Here is a 20,863-nt window from a genome sequence, read left to right on the forward strand (position 1 = left end):
GAAAGAAAGGAAAATGGAAAAGAAAAAGAAAAAAGAGAGAGGCAAAAATGAAAGGGAGAGAAAAAGAGAGACAGAAAAAGAAGACAGAAAGAAAGAGAGAAAGAGAAATTCTGTTTCCAGTTAGAATATTCAGTAATAATTTAATATATGGTGCCATTTTAGAAAATGTGCTATTCATATTTATGAAAGGCTTAATAGATGCAGCTGCATCCTTTAACAAATTATTATAAGGCATGGTATGAAATGCATTAGTAAGAAATGCTTAACAGATGATGCTGTGACAAGCTGTTACAACGCGTGTTATAAGACGTCAATATTATTAAATCTATGGGCTTGGTTAGCACATGAATATAAATAATTTTTATGCATGCTACAAATTGCCATGCTTTATTAATAATGAAGTGTTTATAAATGGAACCTTACTGTAAAGCATTATTAAATGCAGCTACTCAGAAGACCTTAGAGTAATACTGTAGTAGCATTATCATGCTGAGAAGCAGACTAGAAAGACTGCTTTATTTTACTTTGTCAACATGGGTTCAAATACACAGGGCTTTGATTCCAGAAAACCCATGTGGTAGGGGCCACCAATATGCACGGTTGAAAGCTGCTGTTGTCACATTCTTTGTTACACTGAAATCACTCTGGCCTCACTTACGTAGGATTTACACCAATATAAGTACCCGCAGCAGAGGGGTAACTTCTGATTAACCCTGCTGTAAGTGATACAAGCTGCAGGCCACATTTTCCTTCCCAAACGAGAGATGCCTGAAATGTAACTGTGCATTGCAAGGCATTCTTCTCGGGGGGAAAAAAAAAAAAAAAAAAAGAGAAGAAGAAAAAAAGAAAACAAGTACATGCATGTGAAATGTACAATTCTCCGTACCTCACATTCTGCCCTTCCAAATTTCACCTTCCAAATATCTTCCAAAATGTTGCTTCTGCATTAAAAATCAGCTTCTTTATTTTTTCTTTCCTTGAACAGAGCACTTCAACACACAAAAAAATCTTGTTGTTCCTGAAGTTACTATGACTCAATAACACACAGGAGTGGCTCAGTTTATCTGGCCCAAGCATCTTGTGAAAAGCAGGGCTTATTTCTCTTATTTTAACCATTTCATGACTTCATGATTGATGTGGTTTGTGTTTCTAGTCCCTCATTGTATTAGACTGACACACTTACAGATATCTACCAGAAATATATTCCTGCAGAGATATCCGTGCTGCAGAGATTGAAGCTAATTAATAAAGACGTAACACGTCTAGGACCATATAGGCAAGAAATGCTCATTATGAGATGACACACGAAGTCTTTGAAATTTTTTGCTCTTTTTCTTTTTCCAAATTTGTATGGTTTAAATGTTTCTGATTTTTTTTTTAATTGGATTTTCCCAGTTTTCAACCATCTGCACTTTATTGTACTCTTTAATGATAATTTTTTTATTATTATTACTCCCCCCCCATTTTTTTTTCTCATTTTTCTTCCTTTTCTGATGATCACATACTCCAAGCTGTAGCTTACTGCTTATATCAAGTATTCCTAAAAAGGGTGGTGTTCATGTTACTGACTTGGGACAATCACTTCAGAGGCTCTGGCCTTTTCTGTACCAAACACAGCCTCTCCCACAATCCAGTCCATTCCCTTTGCAATACCAGCCAGCACGTACAGGTTTCAACACAAGATAGTGCAGCTTTCTGCAGATGAGAGCAGGCAGTCATTAGAAACCACCACTATGGTGAACTGCTGGAATAGGAGCAACATCCTCATCTTTGGGATAAAGTTACAGTGTTAGCAGTATCATCAGCAGAATTCACTCTGAAAGGGGGGCTAACTTCTGGTAAGGCAAAGGGATTTACATGTCTGTATGTGTGTGAGCATACTCATGCTCTTGTTTGTGGGTACATCCCAGTTCTCATCATTCACATAAAGTATTTTTGTAGCCACTGATCCTGCATTATCTGAACACTTTGTCACAGGACAGAAGAGATTTGGCTCAACTTTCCAAGGGAAGCTGATGGCCAGGTGTGGAGAGGTGCATAGGGGCCCACAGCAGGTGGTATCAGCGGAGGCAGAAAAACTCAGCCTGCCTGGTATCACATCTCAGATACCTTGGGAACCCTCTAGGAGAAGAAAGATGTGAGCCTGCATTGCTCAGGCCACAGCAGTCAGGCAATCCAACTTCTCTTCCAGCTCTTCCCCATTTGATACCAACAGCTTGAGCAAACCTCTTCCCAAGTGATGTAGCCCACCTCATTTATCACCTCGATTATCACCCAGGAATTGGAAAATAAAACAGAATTATTACCTAACTTCTCGAAGCTCATAAATGTTGCAGATGGGTTCATTCTAAGTTCTGGGCAAATGTTCAAGTTGACTTTTTTCATAGATAATGTACTTAAACTGACCAAAGCCTCATTTTTGACTGTTCCATTTCTTTTCTTTTTTTTTCTACAGTGTTTCGTGGCACACATAGATTAATGTCAAGCAAGCATGCTGAAGGACTCATATTATATTTATCTGTTAGCCTTGATGTGATTGCAATCTTCTGTATATTCATGCATTAGTTTCTACTCTGGTTTATAGTTAGTCCTGTTATAACTCATCTCATTTCACTTCTATTCTTTTTTTTCCCATTCCTCATCATTAATTTCTGATCCAACTTTTTACTTATTCCATGACTCCTGCGCCCAAAACATTAGTATTAACCTTGGATGTGTAACTTTGTCAAAAATCCTTTCCGAAGTGTAAACAGCTCTGTCATTTCATTACAAAATCTGCCATTGTCTTCCAAAACACTCCTTACTATAAACTTCAAGGTCACTCTTCCCCTTGTAATGTCTCAGCTCCAGGTGGACCTATCAAGCTGGAGCTGGGAAATGGAGATGTTGAAACCGCAGAAGTCAGCGCTTCAGAAACTGCACCCAGACATACAGCTAGGCCGCGGGATTTTGTTTGAGGGAGCCCAGAGCAGGATTTCCACATCTTACTGCTTCGTATGATCAAAGCAAAAAGTAAGCACTGCTTGGGGTCAGGTCATGTCCTTTCCTCTCAAGGTTTTCCAAAAGCCATGTGGGTGTGAGGGATGGGCAAAGGCAAGAAGCCCCAGGCTAGTTTGAAGCTGATGGCAAATTACTGACATCTGATAGCCATGGGCCCTGCACGTTTTGCACGCCATGGAGGCATCCCAAACCTGCGTACAGAGGGCTGGATCCTGCACGTGGCTCCTTGCATGCCTTAGTGTGGTGTGAGAGATGAGCCAGCAGGGAAGCAGGACTGTCGGTGTTCCCACTTAGCCTTTATTTACATGCTTCATACAGTCTGCATTGGTGTTTTATACGTTTCTCTATTTACATGATGTGTGAATCCCATGTACACTTTTTTTTTCCTCAGAGTCATGCAGCGAGTGTTTGTTTGTGCATCTGTATTGTGCTCTACTTTTCCTCATGTTCACAGATTTTTATTAAAATATTTCCATGAAACAGGTTGTTACCAAAAATAAATGAACACATACAAATTAATACATAAAAACAGATGAATTATATAGAATATTTACAAACAATGGCATGGAATTCAAAGCTCCTTGTAAACACAGCATATAAATAAGCATATACATACCCCATATTTACAACCATTTATTTTAAGAGCTACTTAGTAGATCTGAGATAGACTAAGGCTGACAGACAAGCTTTTTCCCATTGTAGATTGTGGGTGCATCAAAAACATCTCATATAATAGCCAAATCAAAAAGATTTTGTTTTATGCTCAGCTTGTGTCTCCTCAGTCTACAGAAAAGCACATATGCAGTGTAAAACTTGGGTTCATGAGTAATGCTGAGGTGACCAAGCCTCATGAAGCACAGAGGTTCAAAGTGAAGCACGGATATGGCAATGACGTTGCTGAGGGGCAGAAAAGTGGCTCGGGACCCAGCTTCTCTCCAGGAGTGTACTTTCATGATGGTCAGAGCTCAAGTTACATGCCCAGTTACTCCTTTGGCACTGCTGAGTTTCTTGGGTATGAGGTGCACAAGACTATAATTGCATACAAGCTAAATCAGCCTTCTACGCAAGCTGATATGAGCAAATATTTGCACTCAATAATCTCAAGTTGCAGAAGGAAAACTGTATAGATCTTAATGATGTTGCCCATCATGGCAGTGCAAGATCACTGTCTGCACCCTTTTACAAAAAGGAGGCTTATTAAGAGATACAAGATGCAGGGTTGACTTTTCCTCTCTTTTCAAGAAGAGGCTGTTTTGTCAACATTTTGCCAGATTCTAGGAGTGTGAAATTGGCTGTTCATGTGCAGCCTGCACAAGTACTGTAGTTTGAAAGCGAAGGCAATTAATTTTAGTTGTTGACTTAAACTGCTGTTGAGAGGTACTTCATTTCCCGATTCTTCCTCCTATAAATAGATTAAGGGTTACATGAAAGTCAAGTTGTGCTCGTTTGTCCTCCCTCTAGATAGATTTCCCATGACTGCTTATCTATCAGCTCCCCACCCTTAACACAATTTGTTCCTCAAATTAATTTAGCTCTCTCGCTCTCATTGGTCCACAGCCAAAAAATTGTCTCCTGTTTCTTCTTTTTTCTTTTTTTTAAAATAAATAATAAAAAAAAAGAAACAAAACAAAACACTCTGGAATTAATATTTTCTGGAAGGGAGATTGAGCAATGTGTGTCTTGTACTTATGACTGAGAAAGCTATAGGAAATCTATCTTTTGGAAAGAGAGAAACATTTGTGTTACCAGCCTGGAAGGACTACTGGTGTTGCAAAGCGGTGATGGAGAGTGGAGGCTACACAGAACACTGCAGCATAGTCTTGCATGCAGTTTTCATCAATCAGCTATTATTTGGCAAATCTTCTTGTTACTTATTCATCTGCTGGCTGCAGCCTTTCCTTGCCTTCTGGTATGACCCATAAAGACAATCACCTTATCTACAGAAGTAAAGGACAATTTTATTTCCCACCTGAGCTTATTTGCAAGAAAAAATGTTACCAGTGCTGAAGATATTTAAAGTGTCTGGCACGAACACATGCATACAGACTAGAGAAAAATGATGCACATTGATGTGCCTGGAGATGTTCAGGCTCCATCCTGTTGTTTAATGCAAATCAGTCAAAGTGCTTGCCCATGGGCTACTTCACGTCTCTACTCCAAAAGAGTTCCAGTTCCACAGCCCAGAACATAAAGCAAATACAGTAGATAGCTAGGGAGAGAGTTCAAAGAACAGTCATATTTTCTGATGCAGATAAGGATGTCTGGGCAAGTCTGAATCACCATTTTGAGGGCAGCATTTGTATTTTTCATGGAATACATATTTAAAGAAAAAGAATTCCTTGATCTAAATATTCTGTATTTGTCTTAGTGCAGCTCATCTGATCTGTGATCTGGAGCCGCAAAATTAATTTACTTTTTACCATATAATACAGAGTTGGACAGAATTAGAAAATGTCTGTGTTTTATCACTGGAGATGCCAAATCATTATCTGCTAACTGCATTGCGTAGTTCTTGCCAAAAGAGGAGGAGAAAACAGAAGTAATTTTAAATAAGAGTAGATATTTGGAGGTATTTAGAAATATTAGATCTTCTGCGAATGATATTATGGTGGGAAGCTCTCATGAGCCAGGCACTTCCAAGAAGTATGAGATTTCATACTCCTCCTATACACTGTGCTAGGTCTCACGCTTACCACAAAGACCCATTTAAGTTGTTGTGCCTGCACATATAACTCAGTGGTTCACCAATAAGTATGACATCTCCCAGAAATACTGAGCTGACCATGAGAAGGGGCATATGGCCATCTGGGGGATTCCCAACAAAACGCATGGCTGATCCATTACACGTAGGGTTACCTTCTGCATGCATCCAGTGATGGGAAGCTGGTACGCCTTTCAAGTGCAGTGATCTTCAAGGTCCACAGAAAGCAGTAACATAATCATTGTGGAGTTTGGCAGTGAGCCGAAATGGAGTACAAATTTTGATTAAGTACTCTAGAAGACAATAAATAGAAGGCAAAATGACTGGCATGATTTTATGCCATTACTTTTCCAGAAATATCTTGATAGAACAACAAAATACTAAGCAGATGAGAAGTTAATCAGTGAAATGTGTATGCAGATACACATTTGTAATCTTGTGCTCCAAACCTAAGATTAGACATTTGGCAGGAACCCGATGAATAAGTCTGATAAAACTACCTATGAATCAAATTGGTGTCATTATGACACAGCATTGCCATTAGAACAACAGGGAAAAACTAATGCCCATTTTAAGTACTGAGCTATGTTAAACATGTTAGGCAGCTGTTACACGGCTAAAGATCCAGGTCAGAGCATCAATGCAAGGAGGTGCTGAGTGTCACAACTACTTTAAGCAGAAATAAGGTGAAAAGCACTTTTTTTTTTCTGTAAGTCTCTTCAAAATAATAAACAAACAAAACTACCATTTAGCTGTCACATTGCATCATTTTACATCTCACCCGATGCTCCTGTAATTGTTGCTAGCGATTCTATGCGTGAATTGTATAGAGGGGCACATAAAACTATTAAAGTAATAAGTCGGGGTACATCATTGCCATCATAGGTTTCAGGAGCTCTCAAACCCTATTCAGCAGAAGTATGCATTTAAATTGGACTCTCACTGCATTTCAGAAAATCCTGAAAGTACTTAACTATACTGTAACAGTACTGAAAGTACTTAACTTAACCCTTCTTCCTTCCTTCCTTCCTTCCTTCCTTCCTTCCTTCCTTCCTTCCTTCCTTCCTTCCTTCCTTCCTTCCTTCCTTCCTTCCTTCCTTCCTTCCTTCCTTCCTTCCTTCCTTCCTTTGTTTTGTTCTTTTATTCTCTTTCTCTTTCACTCTCCCTTAATTACCCTTGTAGTGATAAACTGACATTTCTGTGGAGGTGGTGGTTTGGAATCCACCTCTGGCCCTGGTGTCATGGCTAACTTCTCTGCCCTCCAGACAGGCATGCAGCAGCACCCAGCTTTCACCTCATCCTCTTGGCCCTTCGCTGCTCCACCAGCACTTGGCTTTATAACAGCGATGACCCAAGGTTACTGCCTTCCTCTTTTGCGTGCTCTGAACTCAGGTTCAGTCTGCCCTGGCTGAGCTTCAATGCAGAAATAATTGTTTCAGTGTTAAAGTTTCATCTGATGGGTTGTAGACTATGCTAATGGCAGAGATGATTTTATACCTGGTCTAGTTCTTTATTCCTTCGATTGGTTTCCCTCTGGCTGCAGCACCGTATAAGCAGCTGCAGATTGCAGTCAAATTTTTAACAGATATATTTGCTGAGAAAATTTCATATTGAACCTTACTGCCTTTTCCATCAAAGGAAGAAGAAATCCTCCTAGTGGGTGTTAGGAAGTTATTGTAAACTCCCAGTGCCTTTCCAGTGTTGCCCACATTTGAGGACAGGTTGGATAGAACTGTACAACATTTCTATGCTCAGAGCAGTGTAGCCCACAGAAATGTGCCTTGCTTTGATTTGAGCTAGCTCTTTCAGGGAATTACAACACATTAGTGGCAAAAAGCACCAACTGCTGTATGAACAAGGTGTCTGTACTTTTATCCAGCCCTTCTAAAGAGTTTTGAAGTCCCGGCTGAGCATTTGGCTTTGAGCAGTTTTGTTGCTAGCAGAATCCTAACTGGCAAGTTTGAATGATATTTGGGTAGAGATACCCACTGTGTGTGTATATATACGCATGTGTATGCATATCTAAACCTACACGATACATACATACAAGATACATGCATCTATCTGTGCATTCATATATTTTATTTGCACACACATGTATGTATCTGAAATCAACAGCTTTTCTCCTACCTTTTCACTGTTTTGTCAGGTTCAGCTCAAGTTGAGAGGTAGCTCTTGCTCCCAGGGGCTACATCAAGGTGTGTCTCGTATCTCCTAAACACACCGCTTACATAGCATGCTGGATCCATCTTAACTTAATATAATGTGCTAACAAGCAAAGCAAATAAACCTTTTCAATACCTTTTCAAATTTTGAAGGTCATTGAAGGGTTGCATGGCTTTGGTAGGTCTGTCATGTTTGCAAAGTTATGCATTATTCTTCTTCTGGGTTGCATAGCAAGTGCTGCAGTGACGTATAGCATCAATTAACATAGCATTCATGTAGTATAATATAATACCCATTGTCACAATACAAAGTAATATTATGTGATTTTATAAGCTTGTATTAGTAAACACAGATTGCATTAAAAGCTGTTTCTGTTTTATTTTTTAAATGTTTATATATGAAAGAATAGCCCCAACTACAGAAGTCGATGATTTTCTGACACTACAAAAATTAGCCGCCTGCAGATCAGCTTAATTTAAAGGCTTTCTGTCTTCTTTGAAAAGGTTAATAAAACTGTGGCTAAAGAAGACCCTGTGAACCTACTTATTAGGATTTCAAAAGCTTTTTGACAAGTTCTCACAAGATGAGAGTACGAAATAAAATAATTACGAATGAGATGATAGACAAAGCTCATAAAGAAATTAAAACCCACTTTAAAGTCTGACAGTTCCACTTTGTTTTAATCACTTTTTGCCACAATCACGTGTGGCTGCATTTTAAAAAGTGACTGCCGTACAACGTGTCTGTATTTGGGCTTCATCTAATACTGTATTGAAGAGTTCCTTTAAATCTTTCTTCTCCATGTTAAAAGATAGAAACTAAAGGGATTGATCTTATAATGGTAACATTAAAAAGCAAACAAACATACACAGATAAAACCACAAAACCACCACCAACAAAAATCCCTAGTTTTAACTATAAGCAGACTTTATTCATACTAATGATAGATACTAACACCAGGTGATACTTCTAACCACAGTCAAACAGCTGCATTCACAAACTCTGCAGAGCAGCGGCGCTTGATCCTGGTTCAAGATTTGGGCCAACAGATCTACGATTGTCACATGTATATACCGAGATACGGGGAGAGCCTAAATAGAATATGTTGCATGTTTGTTGCCAGTATGCTGGATGGAGATTTGCCCTCTGGACTATATATATTTCAATAGATAATATCTTTTACAAGCATTTCCATTTTGCCATCAGTATTCTACATGACAAATTTTTATTTTGCTATTCGTGATCATAGTGCCTCAGACTGCACTGCTTTTTATGGGAGCAAAATATCTCCAGCATAATGAAGACCAATCTGTCTCAGCAGACAATGGACAGGTACGGTGCTCACAAAGCAGAGTGATTTATTAAAACATGAAGGTGATACTAATGATGCTCTTAAAGGTAGGCAAAGCACATTTCATTGTGTTCACTGTGGACTTTTTCATTAGTTTTATCCAGAAACAATGAAAATGTATACAAACATGCAGACACACAATTACTCTGTACACAATCACAGTTTTACTGCAGGGACAATGCCCTTGGTATGGAAATTACCTTGACGGAAGCAGATAAATGGTTTCTGTACTTTGGAAAGGCTTCTGTGCTTAAGGAAAATAAAAAGAAGTAATACCAGCTTTCAGTTTACTGGATGGAATGAATGCATTATCAAACCTTAGAAGACTTTAAAGAAAATAATATTGGGGTTATTTGGGTTTAGTTAAGTCATGGATATGGACATGTCTGAACCATGATAATACTTCATATATGTATAAAATAACAAAAACGGGGCAAGCTCACAAGACAGCAACATCGCATTCCCTGAAACCATCTTTCCAACACTGCCTCATTTACACTGGGTATATCACAAAAGGTGTCAATGATGCCAGAAGTATCAAAGCACAGTGGCATACTCTGGTGTGAATCTCCTTCTGCTCGCAGCATCACCAATAGAACTGTTATTTCTTTATTTGTTTAGGTATGCCAATGAAAGCTGAAATTGGTTAAAAATTTGTTTGAGAACTGTGAAATAATAAAAAGCACAATTGCATGTATGTAAACTCCATCCAAACAAGGAACATTTTGATGGTCACAATAATTATAATATTAAGTCAACAAAATACTTCATTTGAAGCACCTGGAAATTTATATATTTATAAATGAGAACGTAAATAATCATTGTAGATCTAGGTGGATGGAGAAGGGCCCTGTCCCTCAGCCCTTTGCAGAGACAGGTGGAGGAGACACATGCCAAAGGCTGAACCCAGCTGCACCAGTTCTTCTGACTCCCACTGCGGAGTGCACTGAAACCAGTAGGGCTCTCCACCTGCATAGCCCTTTCTGAAAGATTTCCTGTTACAGTCTGGGCAGAGGAGAGCACTGTTAGAGCAATCTGTGCATCAGTGACCCAGACAGTGGTGGGATGAGGCCATGTGAATATAAAGCAAAATTTGTAGGTCTGACGTGTCTGCAGCCTGATTCCCTGGCTGACCAAAATTTAGAAAACCCATAATATGTGCCATTCTGGAAACCTTCATCAGGAAACAAAAGCCAAACCATGGTACTAGAGCAATCTGGAGCCCAAATACAACTTTTAATAACTGGGGTAAAATCTCGCAGAATTCTGCTGAGCTATAACATAAAGAAATGCCAGACAATGTCAGTGTGAGTCTATAGAGGAAAATATAGGCAAAACAATGTCACTGGATGTCTGTGTAGACAATGTTATGATTTGAGGAGAGGCAAAATGCTGTCAATGAAAGACTATATGCTGTAGATAGCATTACCACAGTATGCGAATAAAGGCAAAATGATGTCAGGGCAATACACAATATGCTCAAGACAGAATATATTTAGTCTGAATAGAAAATCTGTCATGTAAAATAGTTGCATTGATTCTCATCTTCTGCAGTGATGTGTTGTCATTTTTTATTCTGTCTGTCTTTTTTATTTAGATTTACCCTATACTCTAATCTGCTTTTTCCCCACATTAACACTTCCTTTACTTGCTGTAAGTGAATACACTGCCATTGACTTCATTGCTTTTTGATTATCTGATTTTAAAGAAAAACAAATTTGGACCAGAAGTTCCACCAAAACAAACAAACAAACCAACAGCTATATCCACACTAGAATCAGCAGGACCAAGATTTAGATGTCTATCATTTAACTGAATTTCAGTGACAGAAATACAACAAAGTTGCCTATAAAATACATGTATAGATGTATTCACACATATGTGCCCAGGTAAAATTCTATTCACCTCTGATCAGGGGAAGTAATGTTTATGAGATACAAGAATATTATTTTTTTTTTCATTACTGTATGGAATTTCTGCCTAAAATCGCAGGTGGTGACCTCACATCATTTACACTTACATAAAATGGAGGCCTTGTGTCCAACTTAATTTAAATTGTATACACTCCATTATTTTTGTTAAGTCTCAGATTATCAGACTCTGGGTCCAAGCAATTTCTATTTTTTTCTTCAGTCCTAATTTCATGCAAATCTTCATGTCCCAAGTGGTCAGCTAATTACTGCTAGGGCAGTCATAGTTGAGTTGTAAAGGGAAATGAAATGTTTCCTGTGTATTTTGAGCCTACTTTGCCCCCTTCTCTATGTCAAAGCCCACTTCAACTTCCAGCAGCCCCAGTGTTGTAAAGGTGAAATTTCCCCACAAACCCTGTTTTACAAAGCACTTATGGATGAAAGGCTCTAAAATATAGCATGTAATTATCTAAATTATAATCAAGGGAAGCACTGAAGCTCTCTACTTGTTCAGTCCAGTTACAGCTCACATCATTGCATTCAGTGTCCTTTTTCTCAAGAGTATTTTGACTGAACACTGCAAGTCTAGCTACATTCGTGTTATCAAGCCATTTGGCATAAACAGAGCAGATTGGCAGACTGAAGCAGCCAACGCTGAAGTCAATGTATCTATGCGACTTGTGGTGGGTCATTTTACTTTGGGTAAGATTTAGTCTGGTCCCATTGCTTGAAAGACCCACCGACGCATGTGGTTTACAGCCTCTCCACTGCCTGGTCATTTATATGGATCTTTGGAATTTGTACAACAAAATGTTGACACTTGACATTTATCGTGTGCATCTGGAGCATCTAGATTAGCTTCTTCCCCATGGAATCCCATGTGGACATTTGGACATCAGAGATTTTGTCTTCTAAATGCCTGTTTTCATGCTGACTCCAAACTATTATCTTGAAACTGTAGAGAAAAGTCCCAAAGTCCAGGCTGCTCAGTCTGGACACCCAGACTTTAAAACACCATCTCCCCACTGTAAGGGCATCATTGCAGTGATACCTCCAGAGCACAAGCTCTCTGAAGGAACAAAAGGCCATATTTCCAGGAACTGTGAAGTGGCTCCTTCTCCTCCCACCTGAAACACTTAAGAACCAGAATTTTGAAAGCCTGGCTTGTGGTAGGATTAGGTCTGCTGAGTCATTAAGGTGCAAAACTGGCATAATCTCAGAAGAAACTGGAAAGAGAAGTAGATGCGAACTTTGGAGGCAGATCACCCAAGTGGTCTTATTAAGTGGTGGGAAAACAAATTATCAAGGAAGAAGGCAAATTTTAGACAGAACGTTGACTGTACTCCAACTTTCCTGCAAAGCATTTTTATTATCATGGTCAGCATCCTTTGAAAAAGATAAACTCTGCAGGAGCATGTCTGATGCTCCACCTGTCCCTTTTCTAGAGTGCTCCAGTATGTTAAAAAATATGAATTCAGAACCAGTTCCCGTAGCCCTTAAGTTGTTGTATAGAGTCTTAGCTCAGATTTTTCTTGATCTTTCTGCTTCGCATTTCAACCTTTATGTTATGTTAGCATGGTGTTCCCATGCTTAATTTGCCTCTCATCTGGATAATGATAATGAGCTGTTATTGACTAGCATTTCCAGTTCAGTGCAGTGAACATTGGGTAGTATTCATAAAATGTTCCTCTTATGCCAACTGAAATCGGTAGTGGTTTTGAGGCAAAAGGCCAGATTCATCAAAAGGATAATGGGCAGATATATTTTTTGTTTGGTTTTTCTTTTTTCTTTTTTTTTTTATTTTAATGACTGAATTGCATTGCTATTCTTTGTTTACCTATTTTTGCATTCCATCAGATAGCTTTAGAGATGACTATCCAATTTCTGTATTTGTAGGAAATTGGCACAAACTGAGAAAACAGAACAATTCTATGTTTATGAAGCATGAATTCTGACAGTTAATGTCAATATATTGCACATTAATACAGAGGAATTCTACAGTAAAGCACATATATATTAAATTTGTGCTCCTTCTGCACAAAGCCTTCATTCTGGCTATTTTATATGGCAGTGGTTCATACCAGAGTCCTCCTGGGGAGCGTAAGATGCAGCTGTACCACTGCTGTTAATCTGCAGGAGGATCCTCTGTCCTGCAGTGCCTCCCCCAACCTGAAACCCTGCTGATGGACAACCTTGGACAGGGACAAACCTTGCACTTCCCAGATGCTTCCATGAGGATTTGGGCCCAGAAAAGCCCTGCTAAGGCAGGAGAGGGGAAGAATAGGACTGGAGACAAGTGAGGATTCTGCCTGTGCTACTGCTTGAGGAATATCCAGAAAGGGGGACGCTCCTTCCATTTGAGGATGCAGGAATGATATTTGTCTGTGTGCCTTTGTGGGGAAGTTTGATTGGGTTTGTAATACATCATGCACACATTTATTTTTAAGGGAGTTTTATGGCTCGTATGTGGCACGGTTGCCAGACCAGTACAGAAAATAAGAAATGGATCTTATTTCAGAAGTTTGAAAAATACATTTGTGGTATGTGCATCTTCTGCCAGTGCCCACTTATATCTTATGCTTAAATTTAGCATGGAATCTCTTCTCCTGGTGAATGACTTGGAAGTATGAGAAAACCTGCTTTTTCTCACTCTGAAATTGATTGGGAAACATCCCAGATTAAGCAAGAAGAAGCCTTCCTCTGTTCAGGTGCAGCACCAACATAGAGTGGTGCCTGCCAAACCATACTCAAGTACACAGACCAGCCTGCCCTTTGGAGGTCATGAAGGCACTGAGAAAGATTCTGTTCTAAAGAAAAAAATAGACAGACACTCAACAAACAAACCAAGTTCATAAATCATCTTTCTACCAGCATGGTAGCATGAAAATCCAAGAAAAAAAAAAGCCAAACGTTGTATGAATGGCAGTGGGCAGCAGGACTGGATGGAAAGGGAGAGCCAACTCACAGGCTTTGCAGAACTGCACCCAGGTCTTGGTCAGGCAAGTCAGCTACCTTTCTGGCTTTACTGAAGACAAGATCCTTGTTTGTATTTATGGAGTTTTGCTTGGAAGGGCATGGTGGTATCAAGCAGCAATACATGAAAACAAACTAGGAGCTCATGGAAAGGATCCTTGTTTCAAGAATGGCACAGAGAATGCCATCTCCAGAGAAGCATCTTCTACCACTGTTTTGTGATGCCTTTCATCACTGATAATGCTGGTTCTACTCAAGAAAACAAGTTTTTCAGCATTTGCATTTTATCCCCGAAGCATGGCAGTCCAAACAGGTGTTTTACAGATGTGTAAGAAGAGTCTTCACAGACAAGGAGGAAAGGTACTGGCATTTAAAGCATTACCTGGAGTCAGTGGATAGATCCTACAGAAACTTTGCATCGTTTGATCTCCTGGTGCTGTGAGAGGGGTTCAACATGAATATTTGGAGGCTCCTAGAGGCAGGTTTAAGTTGTTAATTTGACTCTATGCAGTAGTAGTGAATGAGGACTTGGGCTTCTGCAAGCTGAAAAACAAGTATTAGAGGGTAGGTCATCCAGTGACTTGGACCTTCAGTTATTCATAGTTAGCCTTGGTTCACTAAAGTCAAAATCCTCTCTTCAGAGTTGATGTGAAGCAAGCCCTTAATGACCCATTTCTTCTGCTTCATGGAAACTTTGTGGCCTCTTCAGACTCCTCTGCATTCCAAACAGAAGCAGAAATGATGCTTTGCTCATAGAAATCTCCCAGAAAACATCTACCCAGGCCAAAGTCTGGCACATTTATCTCACAGCACAGATGTGACTTCTACTGTCTTGAACTCTGTTGAAATGAAGACCATGTCAGGCAGAAAAAATATTCCGCCCCTTAGGTATAGCAATGGATGTGCAAAAGCCACCTCAGATGAAAACACATGAGTTGTGTCATGTTCTCGTCTCCTCCTTGATATGCATGCAGCGTGCCACAAACACTGCAGCCTCCACTACTCACCCTCAGATGCTAAACTGCTGATGACAATGAACATGTTGTGACAAACAGAAGGATCTATGGGAAGAGTAATGTGAACGTTGGCCTGTCTGCAATGCAGAGCCTTTTTTGAGGGGGGGTTGGGGGTGGAAATTTTGAAATAGTTCACTGTGCTGGATTAACTGCTATAATCTTGGGTCCTCCTGTACAAACTGGTGTTTGTAGCAGCTGAAGTTGGGAAGCTGCACTTCTGAGTCATCTTTAGGGTGGGAGAATACAGGAGCGAATTTGTGCTTGCAAAGAATACTGGTTTATCTTGAAAGAATAGACACAAGTTGTAAGTAATCATACAGCAGCTAATCTGGCCCTTCAAGTCAGATAACGTGGAGACAACATGCTGCAAGACTCTGCTGCACAAGCTGATTTGCTTGCACTTCAGTCTTCCACAGGCACCTGCAAAACATGAGTAACAACATTCCTAATTCCCTCTCTTATTATGGGGATAATGAGCAAACATTCTCAAAAACTGAAGAATGCTGTCTGGAAAAATACTTTGGTTGTTGGTGGGCAGTTAGCTGAACACAAGAGTTGGGCGTCTGTATGAAATGCCTGCTCATGGCTCCATTCATCAAAGCTCACCAATGTTTCAGGAATATGGCAATTCAGAACAAGGGTGTGCGAACATATTTAACGTAGTTTGAAGCTCAGTGGAAGACTGCAGAGTTTAAGTATTGCTCAGCCAATACTGAGCTCTCAGACTGCTTAGAAAAGATTCAGGAAAACAAACAGGAAGAGAAAATACGCTGATCAAGAGAAGGTCATGTTAAGCAAGAATAATTCCTTTACAAAGACCCATCCCTCTCAAAATATTTATCATGTGTAAGGAATGTTTGTTCTACAACACAGAGATGTGCAGCTCTGAGTTAACTTGATGGAGTTTAAAGGGATTATTTTAATTTTTCTTTTGTAATTAATTAATCCTTGGAAAGAAATCCAGGGAAAATATTTCTGAAGTAGACTCAAAGATTCATAAAACTTTGTCCTTCATTATGATGCTTACCTTTTCTTAATTTGAAGTAAGCTCTTCTGCCTTTCTGCATATGGAAGTGCAAATGTGAGTGTTCGCACATCTTCCTAAAACGAGGAGCTGACTTCGGTGGAATGAAAGATTGACGCATACGCAGGGTATGCTCTACTTGTTATGAAATAATAACAAAAACATAACCCTACTTCAGCATAAAAGACTCTGAAGGTGTTTGAAGAAACAGAAATCCTTTATTAAGGTTTTGAATAATAATTGTGGGAAACAGTTCAGTTGTTTGGTTAATTATGTTTTTTTGCTCTCAGCTCTTAATGAGATGATGTCCATTTCATTTCTAGAGAAGTGCTAACTGGATATGACTAATAAATTGTTATAAAGAGAAAAGCTTCAGAAATAGATTCTTCTGAGCTATTTTAACCTCTGCCATGTTTACACAGTAGTTTTTGGTAACTAATTGGTATGTACTAACACAGAGCTATTGCTCTGATCAAACATTATTAGCTGTTGTTTCCTTTTCCTGTATATATCATCCAGGGTCTCGTGGAAAACTTTGAAAAACTTTAAAGTTTGAAAAAGCTTCGCCTTGATGCCAAACATCTTCCTTATTTATTTTCCCAAGTATGTTATTGGAAGGAAGATGTTCATGCTTATGGCACAGTTTCCCATTTACACAACAAGGTTCCACCCCACTGTCCTTGCAGCATTGTTTGCATCCATGTGGGCATTCCTTCCCATTGACAGAACTGGATTTGCACAGACGAGAATCACACTTTCATTTCAATCTTTGTGACATGATACCTTCTTCCCCCAATACTGTGTGAAAATGCTAGTTATCTGCTGTTTGTGATGCTCTGCTTTCTGAATACCAGCTGTGACTCTTTGTAATAAACAAGATCCAGATCCTAAAAATCATTATTTTTGTGCATATATTGGATGTTTGAGCTGCTGCACTTGGTGAAATTGTCAATCAGAAATACAACTCTTTACCTGATTTACCTTTTGGTTTGGAAGCATTTTTGAGAGGCTTGTCACGGGTTATAGACAGGATCCCGATCTAATTTGCTGTGGAGACTTCACAGTGCAATACATGTATTTTGTTGTTGAAAAGAGGGTTAAGATGTAAGGCATAACATGCAGACCTTAGATAGTAAGTTTTAATTCAAACCTCTTTCAGGTGTACGCTTTGATATAACATTTCTATATATGATCGGCTTCCAATTTTTATTTTTTTTTCTGAATTCCTTCTCTGACCAGTTGGTACTGAGTATTTTCCATTGAGCTATCCAATTAAATGCCTCTTAAATGTTTCCCTCTTCTGGCAAGGACAGAGGCAACATCTAAATCTCCAGGAAGGTTCAGCTACACAGAGTACAAATAATTTTTCCTCTTTCTTAATTTTCATGCCTACTTCTCCTGTGTGGTTGCCTTTCAGATTCTGCAAACAAATGAGCCCTTCTTCACTGCAGGCTGCACAGGTCCATCCTGTGCGCTGCGTGAGGCTGGGTCCGATGGGGAAAAAACCTGTATGTGATCATGCAATTAAATATAGTATGCTAAGGCTTACACACAAGGTGGAGGTCTAATTAAGACTACAGAAGCAAACTTAATTCTGGAATTTTCTAATTTTTTCCACTCCAGCCCCTACTGTGTCAGAGAATTTAGTTGCCAAAGTCTCACAATTCTTTATTAAGTGTAAGTTTAAGTGAAGGATTTTTTTTTAATTATTTTATTTTTCTGGGGTGGTGGGGGGAGCTGGGAGTGGGGGACTGGGAGGATAAGCTGACAGTTTTCTGAGAATGCAGATAGAGGGGGATTCCAGGTGAAAAGCAAGGAATTCATTGTCTCCTTGCAATCTCTGTGCCAAAATACAGAGCTGGTAGTGCTTTTCAACAAAGTGCCTGTAAGAATTCTTTCAAATGGCTAAAACATGGCATTTTTCCTTAATTGCATTTTCAGAACTGTCTAAATCATTCTAGGTGAAACTTTCCAGAAAAATTTTGCTTGAGACACCTGGCATGGAAAAATTCAGTCCAAGTAATTTAAGGCTGCAAAATTATAAGCAACTAAAAACAAAATCTTGTAATGGGAAATGTCAGGCAATTTTAGCTACTGATGATACTACCAGCTCTGTCTGTTACAACATGAAAAATAAAGAGAGACAAGAAGAGAAAAAAAGACAGACAGAATTATAAATGATAAAAGGAGAAAGCTTGCTTACTGGAAGAGGTGGGTTTTAAAGACATTTTTGGAAGTGAATAAAAGGACGTTTGACAGATGAGGTCATGGAGACTGTTTAACGTGTTAGGAAGCAGCATGACTGAAGGCATAAAGCTGAGAGTGAGTAAGGGGGAGAAAGGAGCAAGGTAAGCCTATTGGAGGGTGTTCTGAGAAGGCAGATGGATGACAACATTACAAAACAGATAGTGTTGAAGTTCCATTGTTATGACCATTCAATTAAAATAATAGAATTATCTGGCTTCACTTGGGATGCTCAGGTGCTTCAATGACAGATAGGTGGAGGAGAATGCCTCCTGGAGACATCCTATTTTAATGTAAATGCTTGTAAAATAGTGGGAGGTTAGGAGGAGGGGAACTGCCTAACCTCATTAATCCTCATATGTCGTAGCTTCAGCTCATTTCTAAATAAAAATTTTCCCTTATTCCTACTATTTCTGCTGACTTCAGTGGAATTCAGTAAGACGCAGAAAACATCTCAAAGGCAGAATCTGACTTCCATTGAATCTTTCAGATCACAATGCTCAGTCCCTAATTCCTTGACTTCTTTGGGGACGTGTGAACATCCGCATACTGCAGAGCCAGTGCCAGCTGTAACTCCAAAAGGTGCAGTCCTTCAACAGCTGAGAGTGATTTTTAATCATTTGAGAAGTCCTCTTGACTAAGGTCGGTCATTTTTGGTTTTGTGTCAGGTCTCAAGAATTAACCTTTAATCTCCTTTGTTTTGCAAATATATGGACATTGGTCTTAATGATAGTGCTGAATCTCCTACTAGTTTTCATGGTGCAATATTCACTCTTAGCTCTTCTACTTGCAAGCTATCTCAGGGCTCAGGTACATAGAACTGCAAAACACTGATGAAAGTATTTCTCTCCATTTACATGCTAGAATCATGTTTATTTGGGAACTGCTTGGAAATCTGTCAGTATGGTGTTTGTGACAGCTTGACAAGGCCTGTTGCCATGGAAAAGCTTTGTGATGTTGTATAAATATATTCCTAGGTCAGAAGTTCTATGTATTTTTTGGACATGGATGCTAAAGGGAAAAAAAAAGAATGACTAAACATTAAAAAAGCAGAATAATAAAAATAACAACAATAACTAACATTTGATATTATATTTCTGCCTAGTAACCAAACAGTTTCTCATAGTATTTCGTTTTTGCTGGAACCATCCTATTAGCTATGAAAATTCATTTATTTCTAAGATTCATCCCCATCCTTAAAATATTTTATTACCAGTCCTTTTGCAATATTGATGGTCCCTCTATTAATAGACTAGCAGACAAGGGAGCTATTATTCTTGCCCTCTACCTGTTTTTCCACTAGGTATGGCTGTCTCTGACTGCTTGCAGTTCTATAACCTATCATGTGTTCAGGCCACTCACTAAAACTCATCCTCACATGTTGTTTTTGGTGAAAATTATGACTAGACAGGAAAAGAGACAACAAAACCATGCAGAAAAGTATGAGAAAAAGCTCAATATAGGTTTGCATCCAAAATAGCGATGTTTTCTGGACTCAGACAGAAATGAGGAAGTGTCGGCACAGCGATGTGGAAAGTCATCTGAGAATGTCTTTGAAGTTTGTCCCCATTAATGACCAATGCTCTGTGTTTTAGTTCCAACTGTACCTTCGTGCTGACATAGAAGCAGACTTTTTGCTTCCTATAACACAATATCTATCTACTTTTTAAGGGGATTCTTAGGCATGGACATCTTCAGGCTATCCTGAGCCAATGTGACCCGTGGGCACTAGCTTGCGTTTTTTGTGTGCCAGCAGACTCAAGAGAAGCCAGTTCTCACTCAGTTTCCTTTCTCATTCTCTCTATCTATGTTTGAAAGCAGAATTTTTGCAAGCTTATTTGTCATGACAGCATACTTCTGCAAAAAATTGAAGTGGGGGACCGAGGGTAGGTTTTGATGACAATGTTGTGAAAGTCTAAGACTTATGTGCAGGATAGGCCCTGAACTGGAGATCTGTGAAGAACTGTGGGCCAGGACTCCTGTATCTCACTGGAGTAAAACACCCCCAAAAAGAGGGGCTTGGTTTTGTCCTAATGGAAGGTGGTATCTCTGATGTCAGATGGCTCAACAGGCTTTGCAGGAAATTATTGTGAGCAGCTGGTTGCATGTACCTGGCCTTCATGCAGGGCAGAGACTTGAGCTGAGTTTCTCCTGCCCTCCTAGATACTGACATTTCCAAAAGAAACAAGGAGCATGTAGAAGGTCAAGACAAAATGATGGCGGTGTGACATGGCAGTGCACCACTGTGATCTGAGCCTGACACAGGAGCATGCACTGAACTGGACCAATCTTTGACCAGCTTTCCTCTTATCTGCTAACCTCCCCAGCTGTTCCAGGGCAAGGCAATACCTTTGGAACATTAGCCGAAACCGAGGTCTCACCAGGCTTCATCTCTCAAGACATAAAATGTTTGCAAAAATAGTGTTATACTCCTTTTTAAAAAATCATGAAAACTTTTCCAGTCCTCCAAGTTCTCTC

The 20,863-nt window shown here is 39.4% G+C and overlaps 1 long non-coding RNA gene across 1 annotated transcript; it reads right to left on the bottom strand.

The window, feature by feature from the left end:
• Positions 1–2,947: 2,947 nt before the first annotated feature.
• Positions 2,948–16,247, bottom strand: LOC107054127. Its single transcript, XR_005849930.1, has 4 exons — positions 16,145–16,247; positions 14,039–15,537; positions 5,857–5,994; positions 2,948–4,402 (listed from the first exon to the last, which is right to left on the bottom strand). It is a non-coding gene; the product is annotated as an uncharacterized LOC107054127 (long non-coding RNA).
• Between the last annotated feature and the right edge of the window lie 4,616 nt (positions 16,248–20,863).

The sequence above is a fragment of the Gallus gallus genome, chromosome 1 (assembly GCF_016699485.2).
Source record: "Gallus gallus isolate bGalGal1 chromosome 1, bGalGal1.mat.broiler.GRCg7b, whole genome shotgun sequence".
Taxonomy (NCBI): Eukaryota; Metazoa; Chordata; class Aves; order Galliformes; family Phasianidae; genus Gallus; species Gallus gallus.